This window comes from Ambystoma mexicanum, chromosome 1p (genome assembly GCF_040938575.1).
Source record: "Ambystoma mexicanum isolate Mex_15411 chromosome 1p, UKY_AmexF1_1, whole genome shotgun sequence".
Taxonomy (NCBI): Eukaryota; Metazoa; Chordata; class Amphibia; order Caudata; family Ambystomatidae; genus Ambystoma; species Ambystoma mexicanum.
Window position 1 is genome coordinate 680,358,604 of NC_090921.1, and position 26,590 is coordinate 680,385,193.

The 26,590-nt window shown below is 47.6% G+C and overlaps 1 protein-coding gene across 2 annotated transcripts in view; it reads right to left on the minus strand.

The window, feature by feature from the left end:
• The window catches only part of CDC42SE1 (CDC42 small effector 1), a 433,771-nt gene extending 407,397 nt beyond the window's left edge, over window positions 1–26,374 (minus strand). Inside the window, exon 1 of one of the 2 annotated variants that reach the window (XM_069649771.1) lies at window positions 26,219–26,374. The gene's annotated coding sequence lies outside the window, so the exon portion shown is untranslated. The remainder of the gene's footprint in view (window positions 1–26,218) is intronic. The other variant, XM_069649772.1, reaches the window with a different exon arrangement.
• Window positions 26,375–26,590: the final 216 nt, after the last annotated feature.

Genomic DNA, 26,590 nt, shown 5'->3' on the forward strand with positions numbered 1-26,590 from the left:
GGGCCGAAGGTGTACGCACTCCATTTTGACTGGGCCAATTCTCTCAGAGATTTGTAAAACCGATGCTGCAGAAGCACTGGTTGAACCTGCAGATTCTAACAGGGAAATGTCATGTGACTTGGAAACTGGATTCAAATTAGCTGACCTGCCAATGACCTTCACAGGCACACAGTTTTTATATTGGATATTTGTGTCAGGCGGAAATGGCGCCTCTGAAAAGCTCTTGAAATTGTGCCTCAACCATTCGGTACATACCAGTACTGCTTCTATTAGGTCGGATTTTTCAGCCAATTCGTTCCGCGCAAGCTCACTTAGGCGACTTTGCCATTTTGCTGACTGTTCCGCTTCTCCATCAAGTTGCTGTTGTAGCTTTAAGGTGACATTTTCCAACAAGGAGAATTTTGAATTTTGAGCGGCTAACAGCGACCCTTGATCTTTCATAGTCTCGTGAAGTGACTCGTATAATTTCATGAATTGACCAAGCGCTATGGATGTGGCGGCTAGTACATTGTTATGTATTTGGATGCCGGCGGCTACTGACAGGTTGCTTTTAGAGTTGGCTTTACGGTCATTTTCAGATTGCCAAGTCGCTGAAGAATAACAGTTTGCATTGGTCTCCAATGTCGAGCTACTTTGATGTGAGGTATCGGATTGTGGAGTGGCAGTGGCTTTACTCTTTGTAGAAACTGTTGTTTTTCATGCCAGACTCTTTGCCGCCGGTCGTCATGCTAGAGGCCAATTTTGTTTGCGGCGTGCTCGTCATCTCGTTGCATGTGTTAGTCGACAAAGGAGTGTGTTTTTGTGCCGGCACAGGATCATAAGATGAACCTTCTTTAGGCCTCCCAAGCGTAGAGCCGTTAGTTGAGAAGCTACTTTCATTGAGCCGCTCTCGGATCATTAAAAAAATATTTTTTTTGTTATTCAGTTAAGCAAGCTTCACGCGCTGCAGGATCGAAAATTTTTACATTCGCTCGATTGTGTGAAATCAAGTTCGTCATTACAGGCAAGGCAAACGCCAGAACATGTAAACCATTTCCAGCGATGCTATTTTCGCCAAGTGCTTTGGTTTCGGCGTGACCCCGCCGCTCTCAGCATAGCCGTGGGCATGCTTTTCAATCGGGGCACTTGTGTTACCGTGTATGGAATCTGCTCCTGAAAGAATGGAAATAACAGGAGTTGAATGCATGGCGTGAAGCTTCGCTTGAGTAGACTACTGTGTCACACAAACAGCGGGACGCTGGGTTGAAGGAAAGAGGAAGGCCGTTAAACGTCTCTGCGTGCAGTAATCAAGTTTGTTGTATATGATCAGTGTGGTTTGTTGGCGACTTATAAGTATTGTCTTTCTCACTTTGAAACGCAGTAGAAATGCAAATAACTGTCTGTACTGTCAAACGGAGATTAGAACATTAATGTTTACATCTATAGATTGCACGCGCACCTTTCCTTTTGCAACATTCATTGAACCTGAAGTGTCACGATTTGTAGGAGACCTTGTAGGGTCACTTAGAAGTAAGTCTTGTATCGCATTCTGCTCTGCCAGGCGCTCTGCTGCTAATGCAGAGAGGAACGACACCGGTAGGAAAGTAGCAACCATATTCACAGCAGTTCGGTCTCTTGAGTTGCTTGCCTCAGCTTGAAAGTCCTGGGAATGGTCGTTTTCCAGTCGCCGCCGATGTAGCAAGAGCTTCCGACAGGTCAGCGGGCCCGAGACGTCCGCCATCGCAGAGGGTGCCTCACGTGTTGAAGTGGACTGCGCTCTGCGCCCAAAATCAGCATATAAAGGGTGAAGTTCTGGTTAAAGCAACAGAGCACCACAATGATGCAAAAAGGTTTTACTACTGAAAGCACACCTTAGCTGCAGCTCCTCTCATCTCAAATTCATAGTAGGGACTGAAGCAGACTGGACTCTGCTCGGGACTCCGCGATGTACATTTAATGAAGCAGGGGGATTTAAACATTCAGAACAGTAATCACAACTTGTGTAGCCCTTTGCTCAAACGCAGTAATCACAACTTGTGTAGACCTTTGCTCAAACGCAGAAGATGACACTGAAGACTGACATGGATGGAAATTGGCTGCATGTATCCATTTATTTAATCTAGATATTCTGTATGATTGATGGAGACCCATTTCATGTTACTGAATGCTAGCGGCCATGGCCCAGAGCGAGTTCCCATGCCCCGGGGAACCTGCATGTCCAACACGGACAGGTATTGCTCAGTTATGAGATCCAGCAAAGCAAAGAACATATGGGGAGCCATTCCTGCAGCCCCCAGGACACACTCCACCCCATTCCCTGTGGGGAGCCAAAAACACCAGTCTGCTATCCTGACTGTTGGCCTGCAGGAAGCAGTCCACACCCTCACCCACAACTATGTGTAAAATAACAGGATTACAAATCATCCACATTATGCAAAGCATACATTCATTTTCAAAAATTGATTAGCAGAGTCTGATAATATTTTCTTGATTAGCAAACAAATATATTTTTTTAACAATTTTGTGCCAATATTTTTATTGGCACCAGAAGTTATTTGTACCCAAGACATAAAATGAGCAATAATGCAGCATTTCTGTGTAACGCTAAAGTAAGTCATTAGTGAAATGAGTGTCTGTAAAATGTAAAGGCTAGCTGCACGAATGGACACAAATAAATAGGTATGATGAAAAGGTTCTGAAAACAGTTCAGTGCAAAGGAAATGTCCCATATATTGCATACTTGGCCCATCATTTGCTCTGTAAGGATAAGTTCAGAAGTCTTAGAAATAATTCAAAAGGTTCACAATGTTGAAAGAAAGTCAGAGCTTAAGACCAAGTACGTAGTATGGTGTTACGGCAACTTCCGGTGGACAAGATGGCCCTTGCCTTTTCAATATAGCGTTAAATATCACTCGGTCTTCAAGCCCGAACCAGGTAGACCCAAGCGCAGCATTCCAGCCCTGCGCACCAATGACGGCAGTATTCATCACTATTGGCACTCAGAGCCCGATCTGTGGTGCTGATACTTTTTTGTTTGCTTTTAAGGGAACCAGACTTTGCACAATTCATGCTTCCCTTAAAAAGAAATTACACATATATCCACCATTGGAAATAACTATTTCAAGGATCTGATGTGAGCCAGAACGCACAGGTGAGTGGGCAGGGACTGGGGGGTGGAGGTGTGGCGCTACAGTGGAAACTTGTCTGGGGGCACTTCCAAGGACAGCGTGAAGGCTGGGAAGAGGCACAGTGGCCCGGCATGAAATGCGGATGGCTACTTGCAGATTCCACTTGCGTTCCCAGCCTCTTCCACAGGTGGTAATATATAATGCAATCATAACCGTAGAGCCAAGCGAGCTCACTGCAATATATGGTATTACAGTAAATCTGTAAATGTACATACTGGATGAAACTATTGAACACTACTTTGCGTAAACATCTAGTTAGCTTTGTATATTCATTGTGTAAGTGGAAAGAAAGACTAATCTCAGTGGATGGCGTAGCAGGGAGAGAACTGGACAAACAAGGTGGAATATTGTAGTGCAGCCACCCCACTTTCAGGGTAGCTGGTATGAGGCAACGGGGGATAACATAAAATATCCAGGAGTTTGGGATCAGCTCATGGTTATGCAACCAGCAAGTTTGCGTTCAAAAGCATTTGGCAGTGTGATCATGTACGTATTCAAAAGGTGGTCACTTGTCAATATGATGCACCTTCCCCAACAAAATGAAATATGGTTGACAGCATGAGATTTAGAGGCAAGGCTACAATAAGACATTATTGATCAACTTACATTTTTAGGAATGGAATTGCAGGACAGTCTTTAAAAAAAAGTCAGTACTGGTCTTTGCCAAACAGGGTATAGTTTGCTTAGTAAAAGTATCATTCAGATTACTTCTGTTTTGCAATTATTTGAAAAAGAACGTTTCTCGTCTAGCACTCCCACACAGGCCTTTGGTACTTAAGAGTGGAGGAGATGAAACTGCAGCACTGTAAGCCCTTTTCAACTTGCAGTGAACAGAGAAAAGAGGGGCAGAGCCCTGCAGTCAAGGGAGGAACGCAAGCTTAGCTATTTTTTCAATGACCAGGGTAAGTGTCCATTTAATTTGCAAACATACAGTATTGCACAGCAAATTGCTATGCAACTCTGCTTATTGTATGCCTTGCAATATTATGCCATCAAACTATCGGTGTCCCTGTTAATACTGCCACAGGACAAAGGGCCTACAAGCCGTTCACCCTCCCCCAGCTAACATCAAACACTAGTGTAGAGTTAATTCAGATGAAAACCACTGGTTGGACAGCATAGCCGCCTGGGTGGTCAACCCTTGCTACCCAGTAAACTACCTACACATACCTCATAAGGCTAGCGGCGCGCTGCATCTCAGGCTAACCACCTACTGACTGGAGCTAGTAAGACCATTACATCAAATGATACTACGCTTAACACTGATGCCAAGTAGTCACCTGACTGGGTTGTCTGATGCTACCCACCAAACAATTGTTACCTGCTCAAAGACCAGCGATACACCCAGACTTAGGATGGGCCTTTTAGGACAACACAATAGCAGCCAGGGCTATAAGAATCACTGCACCCTAATCTTCTCACAACGGAAAATCTTTATGCCTGGACTTGGAATTTAGAAGCAACCAGGATGCCTTGCTCCAGGACTACCGTCAACTACATCACCTAAATGTGTGGTCCTTTAACCATGTAAGATGGAGCTTGTTGGATGCAGTCCCTTCTAAACCTACTGAGCAAAACGACGATAGTTAATAGCAAACCATCTGCTCGAGTCATTAGAGAGTCGAATGTAAAGTTACGAGCTACATAAACTGACCATGTCCTGGTAAGCAACTATAAAGGCAGAAAATAAATTGCCACCAAAATGAAACAAACTGGGTCAACAAGATTCATAACCACGTTAATAATAGTAAAGCTCTGAAGAGCTGGCCTAAGAAAGTTTTCCCTCTTTTGACCGATGCCAACTTCACCTAGGCATTCCTGCAACACTGCAATCACTTTCCCTTACAGCAGCATGCTGAAGCATACCAATTTGCAGCAGATCTCGAGAAATAACATTGAACCTTATATTCCAGCATCACAAATAAATTTAAAATGAAGACGCAAATAACCTGCAGCCTCGGGTGTCGATCCATCGTTGCAGAGTCCAAGACACGAGACTGAAGATCTCCCTAGGCACAACCGTTTTATTTGGGACCTCCCGTGAACGCACCCTACTCCTAGATAAGGTTAATGGACATTATGAAAAGTAAAAGTGAAATGAGGATGGTAACATGTCCTCTAATATCTACCAAAGCTAGAACACCTGATCACTAGACAGATAAAGTACTAACACACGGAATGCCAAGCATTGGAGCGGCCCATTTTGTTAGATGCCCTCAACACTTAATGAGGAGAAGAGACCAACCCCATGACATGATAGGATCATTTGCTCATCTTAAGTCCCCCTTGTTGTCATCTGCCCCAAGTAGGAGCGAGGGTGAACGCTTAGAAATACATCATGAGCATTGCTGAACTATTTGCAGCATAGCCGGCTCCTCTCTAAAGAAGAAAAAAAAAGGGGGGTGGGGGGAGGAATGCTGTAAAGAAGGTCTGGACTTCCCTGAAGCACCATGCGGTGGACAGAGGGACCACTCCTGCCCACTCTTGAATACCCCGAAGAGTGGATTCCAGTGCCACAATTAAAGGATAGTTCTGGGACTTTTTTTTTTTTATTGTCCCTACGGTTCGGCCATGTGTTTTTAAGCATAAATCGGTAGATCGTAGAAAACTTTCTTATGGACCTTACTTGACTTTTCGTCCATTAACGCACTCGAAATCAGCCGCCATTTTCTGATAATCCTATCATTTCCCCCCCCCAATCGACCTGGCTCACCTGCTTTTGCGGCACTAAATCAAATCCCCCGCCCCTGAGCCTGACATCAGCAGACGCGTACCGCCCATTTCCCAACGCCAAAGCACGTTTCGTGTCAACAATCGCTGCGCCTCAGCTAATGAAGTGTCGCCATGGAAATGGCAGGACGCCTCTTTCCTCAATAAGTATAAACACACCGTGGGCGTGGCTTGGCGGCCATGCGAGCGTGAGCGAACTCCGAGAAGCTCCCACTAGATCCGACCAAAGATCCTGAGAAAGGCGCATATCTGGACGGAAAAACCTGAACAAACGCTAGGAAAAGACGTCGGAAGACCCAAAGCACACACGGGAGAAGACCCGAGGGAAAACGGAGCCCGGAAAACCGAAAACGAGAAGAGGGCGAGACGCGTAGTACCACCAACAAAATGGCGGGCGCGCGACGCTGAGACCTGCACTTCGGCACACGAAGAAGGCCGAAGGGAAGGAGAGGAGCCGGGCGAGACAGCTGATCAGGCAAGATCGAAGCACCTCCAGAGAGGCAGAAGTCCGGGACGCCAACCGCAGAGATAGCCGCGCGACACCGACCCAGAGAAGGCGAAGACGGCGCGGCTCAAGGATAGGAAGCGGCCCACGGACCGGGGCCGAAGAACAGCGTTCCCCAGCCGAGGCGGAGACGAGCAGCAGCAGCGGAGGCCCAGCGGAACAACGGAAGAACCTGAGCGGTGAAGCAGCGGAGACGAGGGGCGACCTACAAACCGAGCTCAGAAGAACGGAGGCGAGCGGCAACGGCGGAGAGCCAACAGAGCAACGCGGGACCCCGAGAGACGGGACGGTAGAGACCGGGAGACGATTCGTAGACCAGATCGAGAGAGCCCCCTCGACGCTGAGGAGTGTGGAAGCAGCGGAGGCCCAGCAGAACAACCGAAGAACCCGGGAGGCGAGGCAGAACGGATTGAAAGCGGCCCACAGACCGAACCGAGGCAGATTCCTTCACGACGAGGCGGAGGAGAGCAGCAGCAGAACAACGAGGGATCCCACAACGAGAGGCAACGGAGAACGGACTAGATCCAGAAGAACCTGGCCAACGCGGAGATGAGAAGCAGCGGCGGCGGAACCCGATAGGAGAAACAGCGACGAATACGAAATACGAGAAGACCCACAGACCGGTTAGCCGGCGAAGAGCCCTTACCTGCCAGTCCGGAGTGGAACCGAGGGGGATAGCAGACCAACGCCCAGGCCAAGCAGGGCCGGAGCATCACCCGACTGGCAGCGAGACAAGGCACCGGCAGCAGCAACAGGAAGAGAAGCCTGAGACAACCACAGAAGCAGCGCGACACCAAACCGGGAAGGAAGAAGGCGTCGAGACCCACGGACGGGAAGCGGCCAACAGATCGAACCGAAGAAGAGCCCTTCCCTGCCGACGCAGAGGTGACCAGCAGAAGCAAAGAGCCAGCAAGCAACGGGTGATCCCGAGAAGGGAGGCGACGCAGCGGCACAGGAACCAGGACCAGGGAACAGAAAACAGACCGTGAGGAAGGCCAGGAGAGCCGAGACCTAACGGAGACGAGACGAGAGAAGAAAGGTAGCCGCCGTCATAACGAGGAGGACAAGAAATCACACGCAGACCCGGACACCACCCCAACCAGCTGCCTCACAGATAACCAGTAAACGGAGGTGAGAACCACATAGTCACCACGAACTGGCCCCCTCCCACACAGGCAGAAACCGGGGAACGAGCCGCCCTACGCAAGGCACAGACTCCAATCGCCTGGAAGCGAAAGAGAAGTGAACACCGGAGAGAGACGGCAGACGGACAACGAGGGCGAAGACACAGAGAGAAATCGCCATGATAAGGCAACACAAGTAAGAAAGAGCGGAAGCGAGCGGGAGAATTGAGCAGGGACCCACAGAAGCACAAACAAAACCAGAGTGAACAGAGCCCAACTATAGGCTAAGAGCAGTGGGCACTAACATGCCAGACAAGCCTAAAGGCGGCAGAGGGAGACAAACAGTCATGGAGACATTCACCCGAAAGAGCGACGACCAACAGCCAGAGACTGGGGAGAAAGACATGCCGGAGCCATACGCCACGCAAGGAGAGATCAGGCAAGTGGAAAGTAGCATACTGGAAGCCATAGGGGCGTTAAAGACGTCGATAGAAGGCAAGTTGGACGCAGTGATGGTAGACGTGGGACTCCTTAGACAAGATACGAGAAACCTGGCAGAAAGGATGACAACAGTGGAACAGCAAGCGCAGAGCAACACAGAGGAAGTGTCCGCCTCGCGAACACAAATGACGGAAGCACTGGAAAGAATTAATACACTAGAACGCAGAGCTGAAGACGCAGAAGGCAGGGCCCGGCGCAATAACGTACGAATAGTGGGGCTGCCAGAGGGGGAGGAAGGAAGGGACCCCACGAACTACATAGAGAATCTACTGATCCAAGAAGTGGGAGCAGAGACCCTATCCCAAGGCTTCGCGGTCGAAAGGGCACACCGAGCGCTGACTAGAAGACCGCGCCCAGGAGCACCACCAAGACCAATGATTGCAAAAATCATGAACTTTAAAGACAGGGAGAAAATCCTGACCTTCTCGAGAGAAGGAGGGAACATCACAAGGAACGGAGCCAGGATAACGATATATCCAGACTACACAGCACTCGTGCAAAAGCAGAGAGCCCAGTTCTGGCAGACCAAAGAGCGCCTTCGAGCGGCAGGGGTGAAATTCATGCTGCTGTACCCAGCCAAACTAAAAATACTGCACGATGGGAAAACACAGATCTTCGAGACAACGACCGACGCCCAGGAGTGGATGGACCAACGTGGGATTCCACAACCGGCGGAGAGGAACGAGCGAAACAGAAACCACCCCCGACAAAATAGAGACTAGAACCGGGCACGACAAGTACACTCAACGCTACAGGAACAAGATGGTAGAGGTGCCCTACCAGGAGGAAACGAAAAGGAGCAACCGACAGCCTCCAAACTGAAAAGCCTACAGTAAAAAGACTTACAAAGGGAGCATAAGACTCGGGGAAGGAGAACCGCCAAGACCCGCGGGGAAGCCCCAGTAAAAACAATGTTTATAGTGTCAGTTTCAAGACACTACGCCGCGACGGGCAAGGCCGAGGAGGAAAAAGCGGCACCTGGAAAGCGGTGGAGCCCGAGCGGAAGAGGGGAGGCTGGGCGTTTGTTGACGTTATTTGGGTTAACAGTTACAACAGTTGGGGAGTTAAGGCAAAGCCCGCAAAGAAAGAAAGAGAGCGGAAGAGGATCCAACGGCCGTCACACACAAAGAACCGACAAGGAAAGCAAACTCAGGGGACAGCACCCACGAACAAAAAGCTGGCGGAAAGCACGAGGCAAGACCACCCACAATACAAAGCGGCCAACTGAGAGAGAGATGGCCCGAGGGAGAAAACGGACGGATGATTCAAAACTCAACAGCCGGAAGAAGAAACTCGGGCCCCCGGCTGGGACACACCGAGAGAATGAGACACTGAGCGAGCCCATGGGAAAGAACAGGCCGCAACCGCTAGCCCCCACAAGGACCGAGATGTCCTAAGAATTGTCACGTGGAATGTCAGGGGGATGAACGCATATGTCAAGAGGCTAAGGATCTATACTTGGCTGAACAAAACAAAGACCCACATTGCACTATTGCAAGAGACGCACCTGACGGCGGAAAAACAGGCCAAAATAAAGGAAAAATGGGGAGGCCAGATGTATAGTGCAACATACTCCAACTACGCCAGAGGAGTCATAACCTGGGTCGCCCCGGGCGTCCCATTCCAGCTCATCAACCAGGAGAAAGACGCGGAAGGAAGAATCCTGGTAGTCCATGGGATGCTAGAAAACCGGGAGATATGCCTCGTGAACACCTATGCCCCAAACCACGACGCTACGGCCTTCTTCAGGACGCTCCCGCCCAGGCTGGCCCCGTACAGGAACGCAACGATGATCTGGGCAGGCGACCACAATTGCACACTAGACCCCCGGCTGGACAGGTCGGACAATAAGCACAAGAGAGCAGCGCCACCAGCGAGGGCACTACAACAGATACTGGACCAGCTCGAGCTCGAAGACATTTGGAGGAAGGTACACGGGGAAGAGAGGGGATACACACATTATAGCGCCCCACACAAGACATTCACGCGAATAGACTACCTGTTTACGGGCAAGGAGACACTGGGGGAATTCACTGAGGCACACATACACGCGCGAACCCTATCCGACCACGCCCCCCAGACGACCACATGGGCACACACACACAGGAGAGCCCCAATACCAACATGGAGATTGAGAGCAGAGGCATTACTAGATGCGGGATTCCAGGAGCACATCCAAAGCGTAATAGAAGACTATTTTGAACATAATGAGGGTAGTGTAGAAAGCACAGGAACGGTCTGGGAAGCCTTCAAGGTGGTAGTCAGAGGGGAAGCGATGGGGAAAATGGGAGGTCTCAGGCGAGAAACCCTAGCACGATTAGATGAGTTAGAAAGGAGAATCGAGAAGGCAGAGAGACAAGCGGGGGAGAAGGGAGCGGAACAAGAGAACCTCACCGCCCTGCGACAGCAGTGCGTAGAGATCTGGGAAAGACTGGGACGGCTAGACTATGGAAAATATATACAGAAACTACACGCCGAGGGAGACAAGCCTAGCAGACTCCTGGCCTGGTTAACCAAGCAGGAGACTAAGCGGGAGCCAATTAATGAAATTCAGAACAGAAAGGGAGAGGTGATAAGATCCCAAGAGGGAATAAACGAGGTGTTCTCGCAGTTCTACGAGAACCTATATTCCAAGGTCCAGGAGGCAGAGGAGGGAGACCTGAGAGAAGCCCTCGCGGAAATCAAACTCCCACAATTGACGGAGGAGCAGGCCCAAATACTAGACGCCCCTCTCACTGCAGAGGAACTAACGGAAGTAATCGCCCAGCTCCCGACAGGGAAATCCCCGGGGCCGGACGGACTCCCAGGGGAATTTTACAAACAATACAAAAATGACATAGTCCCGAGACTGCTAGAAACACTAGAAGAAGCATACGAGAAAGGAAGACTCCCGAATAGCATGTCAGAATCCATAATAATCCCGATCCTTAAACCAGACAAGCCCCCCCTTGAATGCGGTTCCTACAGACCGATTTCCCTAATAAACCAGGACTCCAAGATCCTGACGGCGGCACTAGCCAACCGCCTGAAAAGAGTGCTACCCACCTTGATCCACACAGACCAGACAGGGTACGTGCCAGAACGAAACACGTCCTGGAACCTGCGCAGACTCCACTACGTTATAGAAAGGACTAACCAGGAGGGAGGGGAGTGTGCAGTAGCCTCACTGGATGCAATCAAAGCATTCGATTCGGTGGGATGGGACTGGCTCCTGGGAACGCTCACCCACTACGGAATTGGCCAAGGGTTCATAAGATGGATAGAACTACTATACAAAGACCCGAGGGCGAGAGTCAAGACGGGTAGACAAGTCTCTGGGGAATGGGGCATAGAGCGAGGCACAAAACAGGGATGCCCCCTGTCCCCAATGTTATATATCCTGGCCCTGGAACCGTTCGCAGTATTCCTAAGAACGGATTACAAGGACACAGGCATAGAGATAGACGGGGAGACACACCAGATATCCATATACGCAGATGATATACTCCTTTACATACAGAAATACAGAACCCACGTACCCACCTGCAGGACCTACTAGAGGCGCTACGCGCGTTCGGAAGGTTGTCGGGAATAGTGGTTAATAGAGAAAAATCCTTGCTCTTCCCCCTGGCAGGCCTACGCGCAGTACCGTTAGATCAATTACCGCCCCTGGGCATCACATGGGCCCCGAACACCTTCAAATACCTAGGAGTGAACATCCATCACGACACCATGGAAACACACGCAGGTAACACACAAGTAGCCTTAGACAAAATAGAAAAGGCTATGAAATTCTGGCAGACCCTACCGTTGGGCATGATAGGCCGGGCGGCACTACTAAAAATGACAGTCCTACCCCGACTCTTATATTACTTTACGAACATCCCATACAACATACCGAGGCACTTTTTCAAGAACCTACACACAATGGCGAGAACCTTCATATGGGGAGGGGGACGAAACAGGGTGGCACTGAGCACACTACAGAGAAGCTATGAGTGGGGGGGCATCAAACTCCCAGATTTTGAATATTACTACTTGGCAGCACAACTCCAATTTGTAGTGAGATGGCTGGGTGAGGAGACCTCAATAGACACGATAATCATAGGGCCAACACTCCGGAGGTACCACCTGAGAGAATTACTATGGATCAATGCTGCCCAAGCCAAAGACCTACCCAAAATAGCCCAACTAGGCCGAACACTATGGAAAAGAGCCTGGAAGACACAAGGCATACGAGACCCCTGCTCAAGACACATCCCGCTGGCGGGGCTGGTGGACACCCGAGTGGCCAGCCTGACCACGTACAGAGCACAATGGGAAGACAAAGGTGTGGCCCAAATTGGGGACCTGTGGCGTGACGGACAGTGGGTAGAATTCCAGACCCTGATGGAAGAACAAGATGTACACAGGGGCCAATTCATCCTGCACAACAGCCTAGTTCAAACAATAAAGAAGAGGTGGAGCACTATGCCAGAGCCCGAGGACGATGAAGGAGAACTAGAGGCATGGTACGACATATCTGAAGGAGGACACACGGTGTCCAGACTCTATGAGCGAATACTGGGACATACCAACAGAAAGGCACTAACAGCACGGATGAGGTGGGAAGAGGAACTACAACAACCTTTCGAAGACGAGGAATGGAACAAAGTCCTCATGTACACAAAAAAGGTGTCCAGAAACGCCAGGTTTAGACAACTGCAGATATACATAGTACACAGAGCATATTTAACTCCCAAGAGAATGACGAAGATGGGAGAAGGGCAAATCCGGAGCTGCCCGCGGTGCGGAGACGAACAGGCCGACATGGTGCACATGTTCTGGTCGTGCCCGCAAATAGCAGACTTCTGGAACACGGTGAGAGAAAAGGCGTTAACAGCAGACATACAGATGCCAGCAAGAACACCAGCAACATACCTACTGGGCCTGTTCCCAAGGGGGCACCGGCAGATGATACACATAGCAAAAATGAAGGACCTAATGACAATACTAGCGAAACGCCGCATAGCAATGGCATGGAACAAGAGCGAAGGCCCCTCGAAGGAAGGATGGTGGGCTGACCTACAGAAATGGGCAATAGCAGAGACAGCAGTCTGGGCGAGAGCTACACAAAGGGGAGAGAGCGACAGCGGAGCCAAACTACAAGCATGGAACTCCCTGGTGCAAAACCTGTTTGGCAGAGGGGGCGAGGAAGATACGACTGACAACAGCGATCCAGACGACTCAGGAAACGAAGAAATCGAACCGCCCACGTCAGGAGACACTACACAATTCAGAGAGAGAGATCCAACGGGAAAAAAGGGGCGAGGTCGAGACCAGCGCGGACTCTGAATGGTGCAAATCCAATTGGGAAAGACCAGCAAACACATACAAGGACAAGACGGAAGGAAACTCCCAGAGAAGGGAGGGAGGCCACCAGGAGACCGGCCCCTCCGCTACGAACTTGACAACGGCCGGCGCCGGCCCCGAGGCGGCAACGGACCACGAACACACTGCGGCAGCCTTTGGGGAGAGGGAGGGGGGGAGGATGGGGGAAAGGAAAATGGGAGGGTGACTTTTGTTTCGGTTCTGTTCGGTTCTGTTTTGTCTGTTCGCTCCCATTCCTTTTATGTTGTAAACCAATAAAAAGAAGTTAAAAAAAAAAGTATAAACACACCGTTTCACAACACACAGCAGCAGATTTTCGATTCCATTACTCTCTCTGTGTTACTTTGAGTATTCTGTGACTCGTTTCTGTGCTCTGGTCAGCTACCTTCGCCGCTTCTAGGCCTTGTGAACACCTGTACCATCTCTGTAAATTATTTTACTTTCTTTACCACACAATGGCTACAATAATGCCGTATATGTACGAGCCCGAGAACACCGAGCAAGAACTACTGGAAAGGCAAGCACGCGAAAACGATGGGGATTCGGACGGCAGTTGGGAGGACCAGTCAACGGATGAAGAGCCTGGACCATGTCGCATGGACGGCGTCTCCACCTGGTGCACGTGCAATCGGTGCGAGCTAATGCCAACTGAGGAGGAGAACTGCTGCTGCCGTGAAAATTCCGGGTGCTTGGCCTACATTTCGGAAGGCGAGCCAAGTCCGCAATGCATCACCGAGCTGCCAGAGTTCAGGGAAGCCTGCCTCTCACAGACCGTGTTGAGGATGATGATGGTGCTTATGCACGAACTTCCCGGCACTGTTCGTCCGCGTAATCCGAGTAAGTATACTCTGGTTGTGATGTCAGTGATGCCACTACTATGTCATGGTCGTCTCCCACATATAAAATTACATCTACATATCATTCGAATGCATGTAAATTGGTTCCATATTGTGCATTTTCTAGATAGAATTTTTTTCAAAGCAGAATGACATTTTTTACCTGAATCGACAGTGATAAGAAAGTTGTGTCATTTTAATACAGTTTGCATCTTTCATTTTCACAGGTGGTACATGCTGGTGGCCTATCGTTGCTTCACTTGGTGACTTCACGGGAGGCTCGGACACCGCGTTCGGAGAGTAATACCTGCCTGTGCGGTACTTGCCATTAGACAACATTTCCCCAGCGACAGTGGACAATACCGCGGATTTTCCCTGGATGTGCTGCAACCGGAACTTTACAATGAGTAATGTTTATTATTTATGTTCAATTGAAATGAAGATCTAAAATAAAACCCAACATATATTTTAACAATGGTTGTTTTGATTTTTTAAATGAATCTAGTGTGTCTCCATCGAATAGTCTTCCTGTGCCTTGTCTTGTCACACCACATGTCTCCGGCCAGCATCCTCCCTCACGCTGGCCGCCCACCTTCAATCCACATAACCGTTGAACCCATATGCAGCAGACATACATATGTTATTTTGCGGGTTGGCATCAAGCCTCCCGGCCTTGCCTCCTCCCCCAAAAATACTTACCACACCACTTTGTTCAAGCGTTGGCAATAAAAGGCCGTTGGATTTTATTGATACAAAACACGGTATAGGTAAATAATCAATATGATTGATCATAATAAATCATCCTTTTGGGCACCGGGTACAGAGATGACCCCCTCTGGCCCGTGCCGCCTTGCCACCACAGGCCAGCCTGCTGCTGACTAACTGCCTAGGCATCCAGGGTCTCCAGGGTGAACTGCACCCATATATTCTCCTGGGAGGGTGAGGTATTTATAAATTCACCCCCCTGCCTTCCATGTACTAGATCCTGCAGCCTGCCTCTTACATGCAGTTAGATGGCCTCTCCTTGGTGAGGCCCTGTGTCAAACGAGTCTTGTCTGCACAACCACCGCCCCAATCCACCCCCCGCCCTATCAAAGGCAGTTCGCACCGGGGTACTTGCGCTGGCAAGTGGAGCTGTCAGGGAGCGATAAAGGCCAAGAGGTGCCAAAGACCATGTACACTTCAAAGTGGTCTATAGAGCAAGGGTTGTTGTTCCCGTGTCTACCTCCAGACCGCGTGTCTCCTGCCAAGCATCCCCCCTCACGCTGGACGCCCCCCTGCAATCCACATAAGTGTGTCTCCATTCACGAGTCTTCCTGTGTCTTGTCTGCACAACCACCGCCCCAAACCACCCCCCCGCCCTATCAAAGGCAGTTCGCACCGGGGTACTTGTGCTGGCAAGTGGAGCTGTCAGGGAGCGATAAAGGCCAAGAGGTGCCAAAGACCATGTACACTTCAAAGTGGTCTATAGAGCATGGGTTGTAGTTCCCATGTCTACCTCCAGACCCCGTGTCTCCTGCCAAGCATCCCCCCTCACGCTGGACGGCCCCCTGCAAACCGTATAATGCCACGACATATACACGTCATTCATTCACAAACACACCCCTGTTTCGAATTCTTTATAACCCACTTCATATTTCTAATGAGAACTTCTTTGCGCTTTGCTAGTCAACCCGTGAAGGTGCTGGTTATCTGCTCTTCGTCTCTTTGAACTTCCGTGACCACTGTCAGTTTGCAACCTGTGAACTGCTCCCTGTTCTACGACAAGAAACTACTCTGATCCCTGCATCTAACTGTTTGTTCGTCAAGGTAAGGCCATGTACCATAATCATTTTTCGTCCAATTTCTTTTCGTTCAAGACAGTACATGCAAGGAACTAGTCACATGTTCTGAGTTTAGTCAAATTATCTTTCTATTTTTTTAAAGTTATTCAAATACTTATCCGCATGTGAATAACGTGTATAGTTCCAAGAACCAAAACAAACCTTGCATTGAACCTTTTATGTGTCATTTAATTTTTTAACACATTGGTATTCATAGAGAATTGTTGATCTTTACTTTTCAGAACTTTCCACAATGCCTGCCTGTTCCATTGGCGGTTGCCTTTCGAAGACCCATAATAAATCTGAAGGTACTATAATGCATGTTTTCTCTAAGACAATAGATCAGATAAAAGAATGGGTCCGATATTGCGGATATCCACCGTCTGAGCTTGAAAGTAGAGTCCTAGAAGTCTTTGCGGACAAGAGGGGTGATCGATACCGCATCTGCAGCAGGCACTTTAGCTCAGACATGTACTCCACATCATTGCTAATAAAGAAGAACACACCGCGAGCGAGGCGAAAATTGCTCTCAACCGCTATTCCCACTCTATTCGTCCACATCCCTCCACTGGTGAGTCAAGTTTACATATTTATCTCTCGGCCTTGCGGTAGTGTGTAGCATTAGCTAACAATTTCCCCATTTATGTATCCACTCAATATGAAGGCGGAAGATTCTCCATCCGTGTCGTTATTGCAGTCATCAGCCACTTCAAGCGCCTATCGGGTAATCTTACTTAGCTATTCTGCCACTGACTTGTTTTGGGCATGTAAATCAATAGTTTTAATTTATCGTGTGATTATTTTACCTAATGGTACACCCTTGTACTCGTCCTCTAGTCTTTGTTTTCAGTTATAATTATTGTTATCCAAAATAATGCAAGTACTGTCTTTCAGGGAGATGCTGAGGAGTCCAACGTATTGACGACAACCGTTGATGTTACTCAGATGCTCGAGGTACGTTTCCGGACAGTTCCATCGATGGAGATCATCAGATCTTGCATTCTTGTAGCGTGATTGTTACACACAATGTTTCTTTCGTTTTTAGCCATTGATATGTCCTTCTGTCGTCGCCCTCCTATGTGTCTTCTTTTTTCAATATTGTGTTCATTACTAATGAAAGTCCTATGTTTCAGGGAGTCGATGGAGCATTAGTTCAAGAAGAAGGGGGAGCATGCAGTTACGGGTCGGCGCAACAGCTTGCAGAAGTGTGCACCGCAGTTACATCGTCCCTTGATGTTCTTATGCATTTCGAGGTATGGATACCGACAGTTCGATCAAGCGAAATCATATGACGTGATTACATCGGCTATACTTCCTTCTTTATTAACGCAAGTACTATGTTTCAGGGAGATGACGGAGCTTCTTCTACAAGAACATCACCCCTAGTAGTTGATGCAGATCTCTGGGTGGTGACACTTCCAACGATCGAGCAAATCGAATCATATTTACATATCCATTATTTATTTTAGACAACTGATCATTTGTGCAGGTCTATTTAGATGAGCCGTTGACGCCTGCACAAAGTTTATGTTCTTTTTAACAAAATAGAAAACCATACTAATGCAATTACTGTGTTTCAGGGAGTTACTGAAGCATCATCTTCAATAATATCATCAATGGAAGTCTATGAGGAGCCCGAGGTATGGATCTTGACAGTTCCATCTAACTAGATCAACAATGCGTGAATAATTGTCGTTTGAATGTTCTACACAAAGCGTTCATTCGTGTTTTGCTATTGAGATGTACGTGGGTATTGGTCCCCAAGTACATTTTGTGTTTTCGATATTATTATACATACTAATGAAAGTTCTATGTTTCAGGGAGTCGATGGAGCGTCAGTGCGTGATGGATGTGCTTATCATGAAAATAAAGTCGTTGCAGCGCAAGAGGACGTGGAGACATGCACACACGAGTCGGAGCAACAGCGTCCTGATGTTGAAGTTCGAGGCAAGAAAGTTTCAAAGAAAAGAAAGCAAAAGAAGGTTAGTGTCCTGGTCACTATATTATGTTGTTTTTCACTGTTAATAGTTCAATACTGTAAGTTGTATTTAAACTGAACATCCCTTTTCCAATCTGTCCTCTAGCTGCGAGTGGGTGTACGAACTAGATCTACACAGACAGTGAAGCGAACGAGAGATGTTGCATGTCAAACCGTTTGGCAGGGACTTGAGACTGGAGATGCATCATGCCAATGGGAAGAATATGAAGTGATTGACAACGGAGCTATACCACCACCAGCCATTCATAGTGAATGTCCTCCTGGTAGTTCGGATGCAGTCGGAGATTAATTCACAGAATCCACACCCGCAAAAGCTAAGACCGCGAGAAAGTTGAAGAAATTGTCTTATTCACCCATCACCGGAGAAGGAACAGATGTTGCAATGGAAGAGAATGAAGTGGACGACAATGAAACACCATCAATATCACTGAACATAGCGGAAGACGATATCAGAGATTCTACCTTTCATGTGAGTGACATGTCCTCAACGTTACAGGCCGAACCAGCTGGGATGCAGAGTGACAGTATAAGGAAAGAGGCCAAATTCATTGTATTCGATAGTTGTTTGATTGATATTATTATTCGGATGAAATGTGGGCATTCGGTTGGTGGGGAAGTATGTGGGGAGCCATTGATTAATGTGACTCGTGCAATTCGAGGCACTAACCTTAAAATACATGCCACCTGTACAAAATATCATCCTTTCTCATGGTCTGCACAACCCATGCTGGGGCAACGGCCAGCAGGCAATCTACTTTGTGCAGCGGCTGCACTTTTTAGTGGTTCAAGTTTTAAAAAGTTAGAGTCTTTCTTTCAGTTTGTGGGAATCCATTTCATTGCGAAAACTCAGTTCTACAAATACCAAACCGATTATCTATTTCCAGCCATTAGCGAAGCATGGAGAATGGAAAAAATGTCTATTGATAGTACATTCGCGGGCAAACGGTTCAGGCTAGCCGGTGATGGACAATGCGACAGCCCAGGATTTTCAGCCAAGTACTGCACCTACCACTTTCAGGACATGGAAAGTAAGAAAATTGTGAGTTCGGTGGTCGTGCAGGTGTCGCAAAGCACATCCTCAGTGGCCATGGAGAAAGTTGGCTTTGTAGCATCATTGCAAGAACTACAATCGCGGGGAATGGTGATCGACCTGATAGCCACGGACAGACACGTTTCAATTGCCAAGACAATGAGAGAAGAGTACAAAAATATAAATCACCAATTTGACGTTTGGCATCTTGCAAAAACAATAAAAAAAAGTCGGCTGCAGGTAAAAAAAAAGATATGCAAGGTATTTCACAGTGGTCCAAGTCAATCAGCAACCATCTTTGGTGGAGCTCAAAAACATGTGGAGGGTCGTTGGAAATTCTACTGGAAAAATGGCGGTCAGTAATGCTACACTGTAGCAACGTTCACCGCTGGACCACAAACCAACATTTCCACAATTGTGAACATGGCCATTTGTCCACAGAGGAGGCACGGAAGAAGAAGTGGTTGATTCCTTCATCACCCACTCACAAAGCCATTGAAAAGATTGTATTTGATAAAACTATAACAAGAGATTTGAGGGGACTCACGGAATTCTGCCACACAGGAGATTTGGAGGTGTTCCACAATATGTGCCTTAAGTACAGGCCAAAACGATTGCATTTTGGCATGGAGGGCATGATAAATCGGACTCTTCTAGCGGTCTTGGCACATAACCATAATGTTGGCCGTCAACAAAGTAGGACGACCGGAACTTTAGGGACGCTTCGCTACAATAAGACCTTCACTAAAAGAAGTAAACAATGGGTTATCAAACCAGTGTTTGAGGATATGCAATATGACTTTATTGAGAGACTTATTGTTGATGTCCTAGATAGGCACATACATGGAGTTGTGAACGAACCTGTGCAGGGGACAACTGCATTGCCACCCAACATTGCCTCTGTTCCATGTCCACCTAAAGAAGAGCTCATTGAGAAATACACATCACGGTTTAAATGATTGTAATTTGATTGTCTGTTCTCTCGAGTCTCCTCATGTCGCAGGCCCATTGAATATGTGTAGCTATGTATTGTGTAAATAAAAGTGATTGCTCTGTGAGTCCTGTGAGATGGCCTTACACTGAATGTAGCCAACTAGGAATGTGTGCTCGTTCAAAGTGAAGGTCAGCTGCTTTGATTTTTTCCTCGGGTGCCGGAATGGCCCACAACTCAGTATAAGGTTCTATTGTTATTTGACCTTGACAGGCCGGGACCATCCCGAAAGACTTCTTTTTGGGGGTGTGGGGCAATAACTTAAGAAACGATAATGAATATAATTTCAGAAACGAAAACCATTTAATGTTCGTTCATTAGAAGAAATAACGTCGGCATAGAAGGAGTGGTATTTCGGGGCTGCCCTACGCACAGACACAATGGAAAATGCAAATATAATGTAAGTAACTCTTTAGATGAGTTTATACCGCAATTTAATTACTATACAGTAGCTTTAAAGACGGGTTAAGTTGTACTTGTTCGTTCTATGTGGCATATTGTTTTGTACCGCGCACTATCTTGAGGAGAACCATCTCCTTTTACGGAAGCACCTCAAAACCTTCCTCTTTGCTTCTGCTTTCTCTCTCCCTCTCCCCTGCTACAACTGGTCCACTGTCTGCGACCTCGGTCCTGGGCCCTTCCACTCTCCACCTGCACTGCCTCCCTGTCAACCCCTGCACTGGGGGACTGTCTCAGTATCCTACAGCCCCCCCCCTTTACGTATAATACCCAGTTGCACTGTCCTAGCTATGAAATAATTTCCCGACCTAATATATAAAATGAATAATTTTAATAAAGATCTGATGGTGAGACTAATTTCATTTTTTATGTTTTTAAAACAGGTACATCCTTCATTATTGTATGTGTCACGAGTACCAGACACCGGCGGATGGCTTTTTCAACCGTCAGTAGCTTCTCCGCGTGAACAACGTTACCACCCTGACCATTTTATGGGACGATCGCCAAGTACAAGTATGCCCTTACGCGGTACTAACGGCTAGATGCAACATACAGACCGTTGTGGTGGCCTAGTGCCTCGTTGTTGGAACAGCCATGCGATTATCAGTGCGACCGAAGAGCTTATTTTATCGTAAACCAACACCCTGTGTACTGCACACGAACATCGCTTGCCTCAAGACGAACTATTTTGGATCGAGAGCAAAGAAAAATGCAAATCACTGAATATTCTCTAAACATTTGATGTCCAATAAATGTACTTTGCCAAATGTACAATCTTGCCGTTTGCTTTTAAACCACAGTTTCATATTCCGAATTGTGGCGCTGTATTGTGAGATGATCTAAGACCCTGTGTACAGCAAAGGAACATCGCGTGCCTCAAAACGAACTTTTTGGAACGTGAGCAAATAAAAATGAAAATCGCTGAATATTCTCTAAACATTTGATGTCAAATAAATGTACTTTACCAAATTTACAATCTTGCGGTTTGATTTAAAAGTACAGTTTCATATTCCCAATTGTGGCGCGCTGTGTTGTGAGCTGATCTGTGTTGATTTCCGGGTTCTGTGTGGAGTCGCGTAGAAGACGCCTGGGCGCGTTTGCCTACGCAGCACAGTCACGTCACGGATAGAGGCGGGGAATATGAATGTTTTGATAAAGTCTGTTTCAGGGGCGGGGGATTTGATTTAGTGCCGCAAAAGCAGGTGAGCCAGGTCGATGGGGGGGGAAATGATAGGATTATCAGAAAATGGCGGATGTTTTCGAGTGCGTTAATGGACGAAAAGTCGGGTAAGGTCCATAGGAAAGTTTTCTACGATCTACCGATTTATGTTTAAAAACACATGGCCGAACCGTAGGGACAATAAAAAAAAAGTCCCGGAACTATCCTTTAAGCCAATAAAACATTTGTTGGCACGAACATTTTAATGGCATAAGCTCAGTAGATGCAAAGTTCTCCAAGCACTCTTAACTCACTCACAGGCAAGTTTTCCAAAGTAACGCATATATAGCATTGCCAATGATAAAAATGCATTATCTGTTCTGCGAATCTTCTCAATCCTCTTGTCCCTTCAAAGCACATCACTGTTTTACAGTCATGGTTACGGAAGTTAATTTCATCCTTATACGGTTGTATTTCCAGCAGCACTTGGGACTAAAAAGACAACCGAAATTAGATTTTAACATCATTCATGAAAAAGCACATAAATGGCACACACTTTGCCCAAATAGCAACACAACAAAGTAAATAAGCTCGGGTTTAGAAAGGAGGGCAGGACTGGCCGTCTTGCAAAAAAATGCAGGCGCCACTTCCCTGGTGCGTCACATCCTAGCAATCCCCCTAGAGGAAAGGTCCCACTGTAATCAAAAGTCAATACGCAGGCCTCACGTTTCTGCATTATCGGCAGAAAGATATATTATAGCGCCACTGCTACTTTTAAGCAGCTGTCATGATTCATGCACGGGATGGGCATAGGTGTTTAAATCATACAAGAGGAAAGAGGAGCAACCCCTTCAAAGGACCAGAAGGAAAGGTGCATTTTGTCGCTATACAATAACAAATACATGCAAAATTCGTCACATCTAAAGACCAACCACTGCACAAAGATGAAACGAAGACAGTGCTTCATGGCCAGAACAATGACAGAAGGCGCTATAAAAATATCAAAACGTTTATATAGCCTTTATAATAAACGTGGATTCCCGGAGGCAAACATCCACTGGCAAGAATGCCACCTTCACGAAATACATGTACACATCTGCATTTAACTGGTAGAACACCTTCACCCTGAACGACTATTAAAAGGCAACACACAGAGGTGGGGCACACCGATAGATGAGGTACTCCAAATACGAGGTGTGCATTGGGCGGTGTCAAATTCCTCCAGGCATGATGGAACAGAAACCCAGTGCTAAGGGCCCCCCTCAAGATGCGGAGATTGGGCTCCCCCATAAATGATTTATCATTGCATCTAACCCAGCAACACTGGAGTCTTTAAAACAGAAACATCCCTCCCGAGTAGCGCTTCGTTCTGAATTCCTCTGGTTTCGCAGTGCTGCACAGAATTGGCGTTACTGGCCAATTCAAAGAAAAGTCCAGACTCCACCTGCCTTGGAAGAGCAAAAAGATAGGATGGCACCACATTCAAAAGTGTGAACAATGTTGTCAACAACTACTCTTAACGTGCCTGCTCAGTAAGAGAGCGTTTCCTCTCCAGTTATTCCGCGAGACAGCTGGCAGACTTCCCGTGACTAACATACACACTGGCCTGCTCTCATGGCCCATCAAGGCTTCCCGTTGAAGCCAGTGCCCATCTAATGTAACCCTCACACGAGGGGATCTCCAGTGAAGCAATGTTCACCCCAAATGTCCGGAAAAGATAGTGATGAAGATGACTCTTCAGTCTCGTTCTGTGATCCTCTAATGGCCGCCACCCCCCATAGGGCGTGGTGCCACCTCCAGCAACTTGGCATAGATTCTGGGGACATTCCTGGAACAAGGGCAATGTTCAGTGGAATATTAACTTAATCCAGAACCATGACATACTTGCCAACATGACCCATTCCAGTCCTGTTTTTTTTCTTTGCATTCTGGGACTCGTAGACAGAGTTTTATAATGGGAAAAGTGGAACAACAAATCACAGAATGCAAAGAAAAAAAACAGGACTGGATAAACACCTATATATTGGAATGGGACATGTTGGCAAGTATGCCATGACAACCCAATTTATGACTCCATCACCTATTTCTGCCCACTCATGGCTGTACCCCATTCATAGCCCTAAAAGTTACATTTCGCAAATGTTCTTGTCCTAAAACTCCTTCTTGCCCAAAACACTTGAGCAGAGGATACATTTTAACTATAAACAAAAAGCTTCACATTTGCACAATTATGATGTATTTGAGTACAGAAGACACCCATCCTATGCCAAGCCCCATCTATTTCACTACCAGCATGCTTTGCTTTACCTCCCTGAAGTCTAGGCATCCCCTTTAAGCTAGGAGATGCGGTGCCCTGCTTTGTTGGGCTCTTCAAGGAATGCACACTCTACCTTTCATTTTCCCTGATCCTCCCCTAACTTCAAATGAAGAACCTTCTGCAGGTTTCAGCAGGATTCTGGAGCTGCCGCAATACCAGGTGGAAGGTGCTGGGGGGAAGGGGGTTCAATTTTGGCTTGTTCGGTGTCCACTTGCTACGAGGGGTTTGAGGCTTGTTGTGGTCACTTGGGAGATAATTCAGGGAGAAACGATAAGGACTAACACCCCGTGCTCTGATCACCTGAGAAATTGTGTTTATTTCCCTGACGGGCAAAGTCTCACAGCCCCTGAGCAAGTTATAGCGAGGATAAAGGTGGCCGTCAGCCTGCCAGCCAACAAACTAAGAAAGGTGAAATGACCAATTGGGGCTGTGCTCTCAGGGGTTCCTTTCTCCGAGCCAATGGGGCACGCCTTCCATAATTTGATGATGGTAAGAGTCTTGCTCCTTCTTTGATCTGCCAATTTCCAGATGCGTGTTGCACACAGAGTAAAACGTTATCAGGGAGTGACACACACAAGCACACTGTGGCGAAGTGAGAAAGTGAAATGGGTGATGCCTGCAGGAGGTCAGCGGTAGGAATGCAGGGAGGAAGCAAGGTCGTTCTGCCTTGTTGATCCCATTCCCCGCTTTTCTAATGAAATGTTTTACGCCTTGCTGTACCATGTTAAGATTTGCAATATTTGGCTTTTTAAGATGGTCTGCACCCCTCAGAAAAGTTGCCTGTAAAAAGTATTCATTGACTCCTCCCCGCCCTAACACATTCAAAGTCTATGGTCCAAGTTACAGTCAACATGTATTGCAACTAAGCTACTCACACATGACAAGTGAACACTCCTCCTACCATACATCAACCACACAATACTGCACCTCTACAAACAACTTACATACCACAGCCCTGGCTAGTGCATCCTAGCACCATGGGCACACCAGGTTCACCTCTGTGCCGGACACCAATGCTTCCATTCCATAGCCATCAACCTTTTGTATCCACAGGGCAGGTGAAACACTAGATTTAGCTTCTGGCAAGTGGGAGTCCATTGAAGTGTATGGGAACGTGGGTGTCTTGGTGGGCGAGTACCAAGATTACAGAGCGGATGACACCCATCAAAAGCGTGCAGGTTGAGAGGTATGCCAGACTCTTAACACCAAACCTCTAGAAACCAACCCACAGGCAAAGGTCAGAGTACTATCAGCACAACGGCAAACCCAGTATGCATTTTTCCACTCCCACACTAAGCTAACGCACCCCATCTTTCAGATCAGCCTCATCGCCTGGAGACCCTGCAAATGGCACAGAAGGGCAAGGGCGGTACAAAACCCAGTAAAAATCACTGTGGCCCAGCCTGCTGCTAAAAATAAGGTCGCTTAGTTTAAAAATGGCACTTCCTAATTAGACTCGGGAGCAGACATACAGATCCATGCGGTTGTAAAGGGTGGGGGCGTACTGGTAATTACAATTTTTTTTTCAAACAAAAATCTGTGACTTATGGAACTCTTGATCTGTGTACAACCGGAAACAGACATGTTGTAACAATGTTACCCACTGATGAAACCTGCTTAGTAAAGAGAAAGATAACATGGCCACCTGCAATGGACCTGAACGGAGTATAGAGCAGACAGATTATTCAGATGTAGTTAAAGTATTCTGTGCCAACGACACTGCCATTAAGCACCGCCTTCTCCATCTAGCCTCCGGTGACCGCAGTGCACCCGCCCTCGGCGCTCCCATCCCCCCCACACGACGGGTGAAAAAGCGCCCACCAGTTCGCAGCTCACAAAGAAGTGCCTTGGACCCCATGCAAGCCCCGCTGCGTAAAAACGTCCTGGAAATAAATTAAAAAAAAATCCACTCTCCCAACAACAGCTAAGTAGTCATGTTGAAATGTCCTCTCCCCCACTTTTCCGCAATCCAGTGAGCGTATCCTGGGCTGGAACAACTTCTCAAGACACAGTATGAGACTGCAGGATCCTGTGACAAGTTGCTCTCTTTTTAGAGTGCCCCAGCCACCTTCAGTGAAACTGTCCAGAGTTCTATCCCCCACCCACCCCCTCCCGAAATAGTCCTCCACTCACGGAGCTCCGCCTCCCATCACTTCCGGGGAAAGTGTCCTGCAACACCTCCGCCCCTTGACCTTTTCCCTTTCCCCTTTCCCCTGCCCCCTACTCACCTCCTCACTCCTAAATCCAGATGCTCGATACCCCCGCTCGTTTCCTTGGCTGCACCAGGATCCCCGGGGCTCCCGCAGGTTCGACTTCTGTCTGCAGAACGAGGCGTGGCTCCGACTACGAGGTGGAGGAAATGCTCGAGTTTCGACACAATCTTTACTAAGAAAAACTTCAAGCCTGAAAACTGCAGACAGCGCCACAGAGCGAGGTTTAAGGGAACTGCAACTACATATGTGAAGAAGGCGGGAACAGCTTGAGCCTTTTCATCTCTACAAGCACACAGTGAGCTGGAGTCGTATTAATAACAATAATGTCACACGTGTTAGTTCTCTTATGATTACTTATGACCGACTGTATTACCCACTCATTTATCG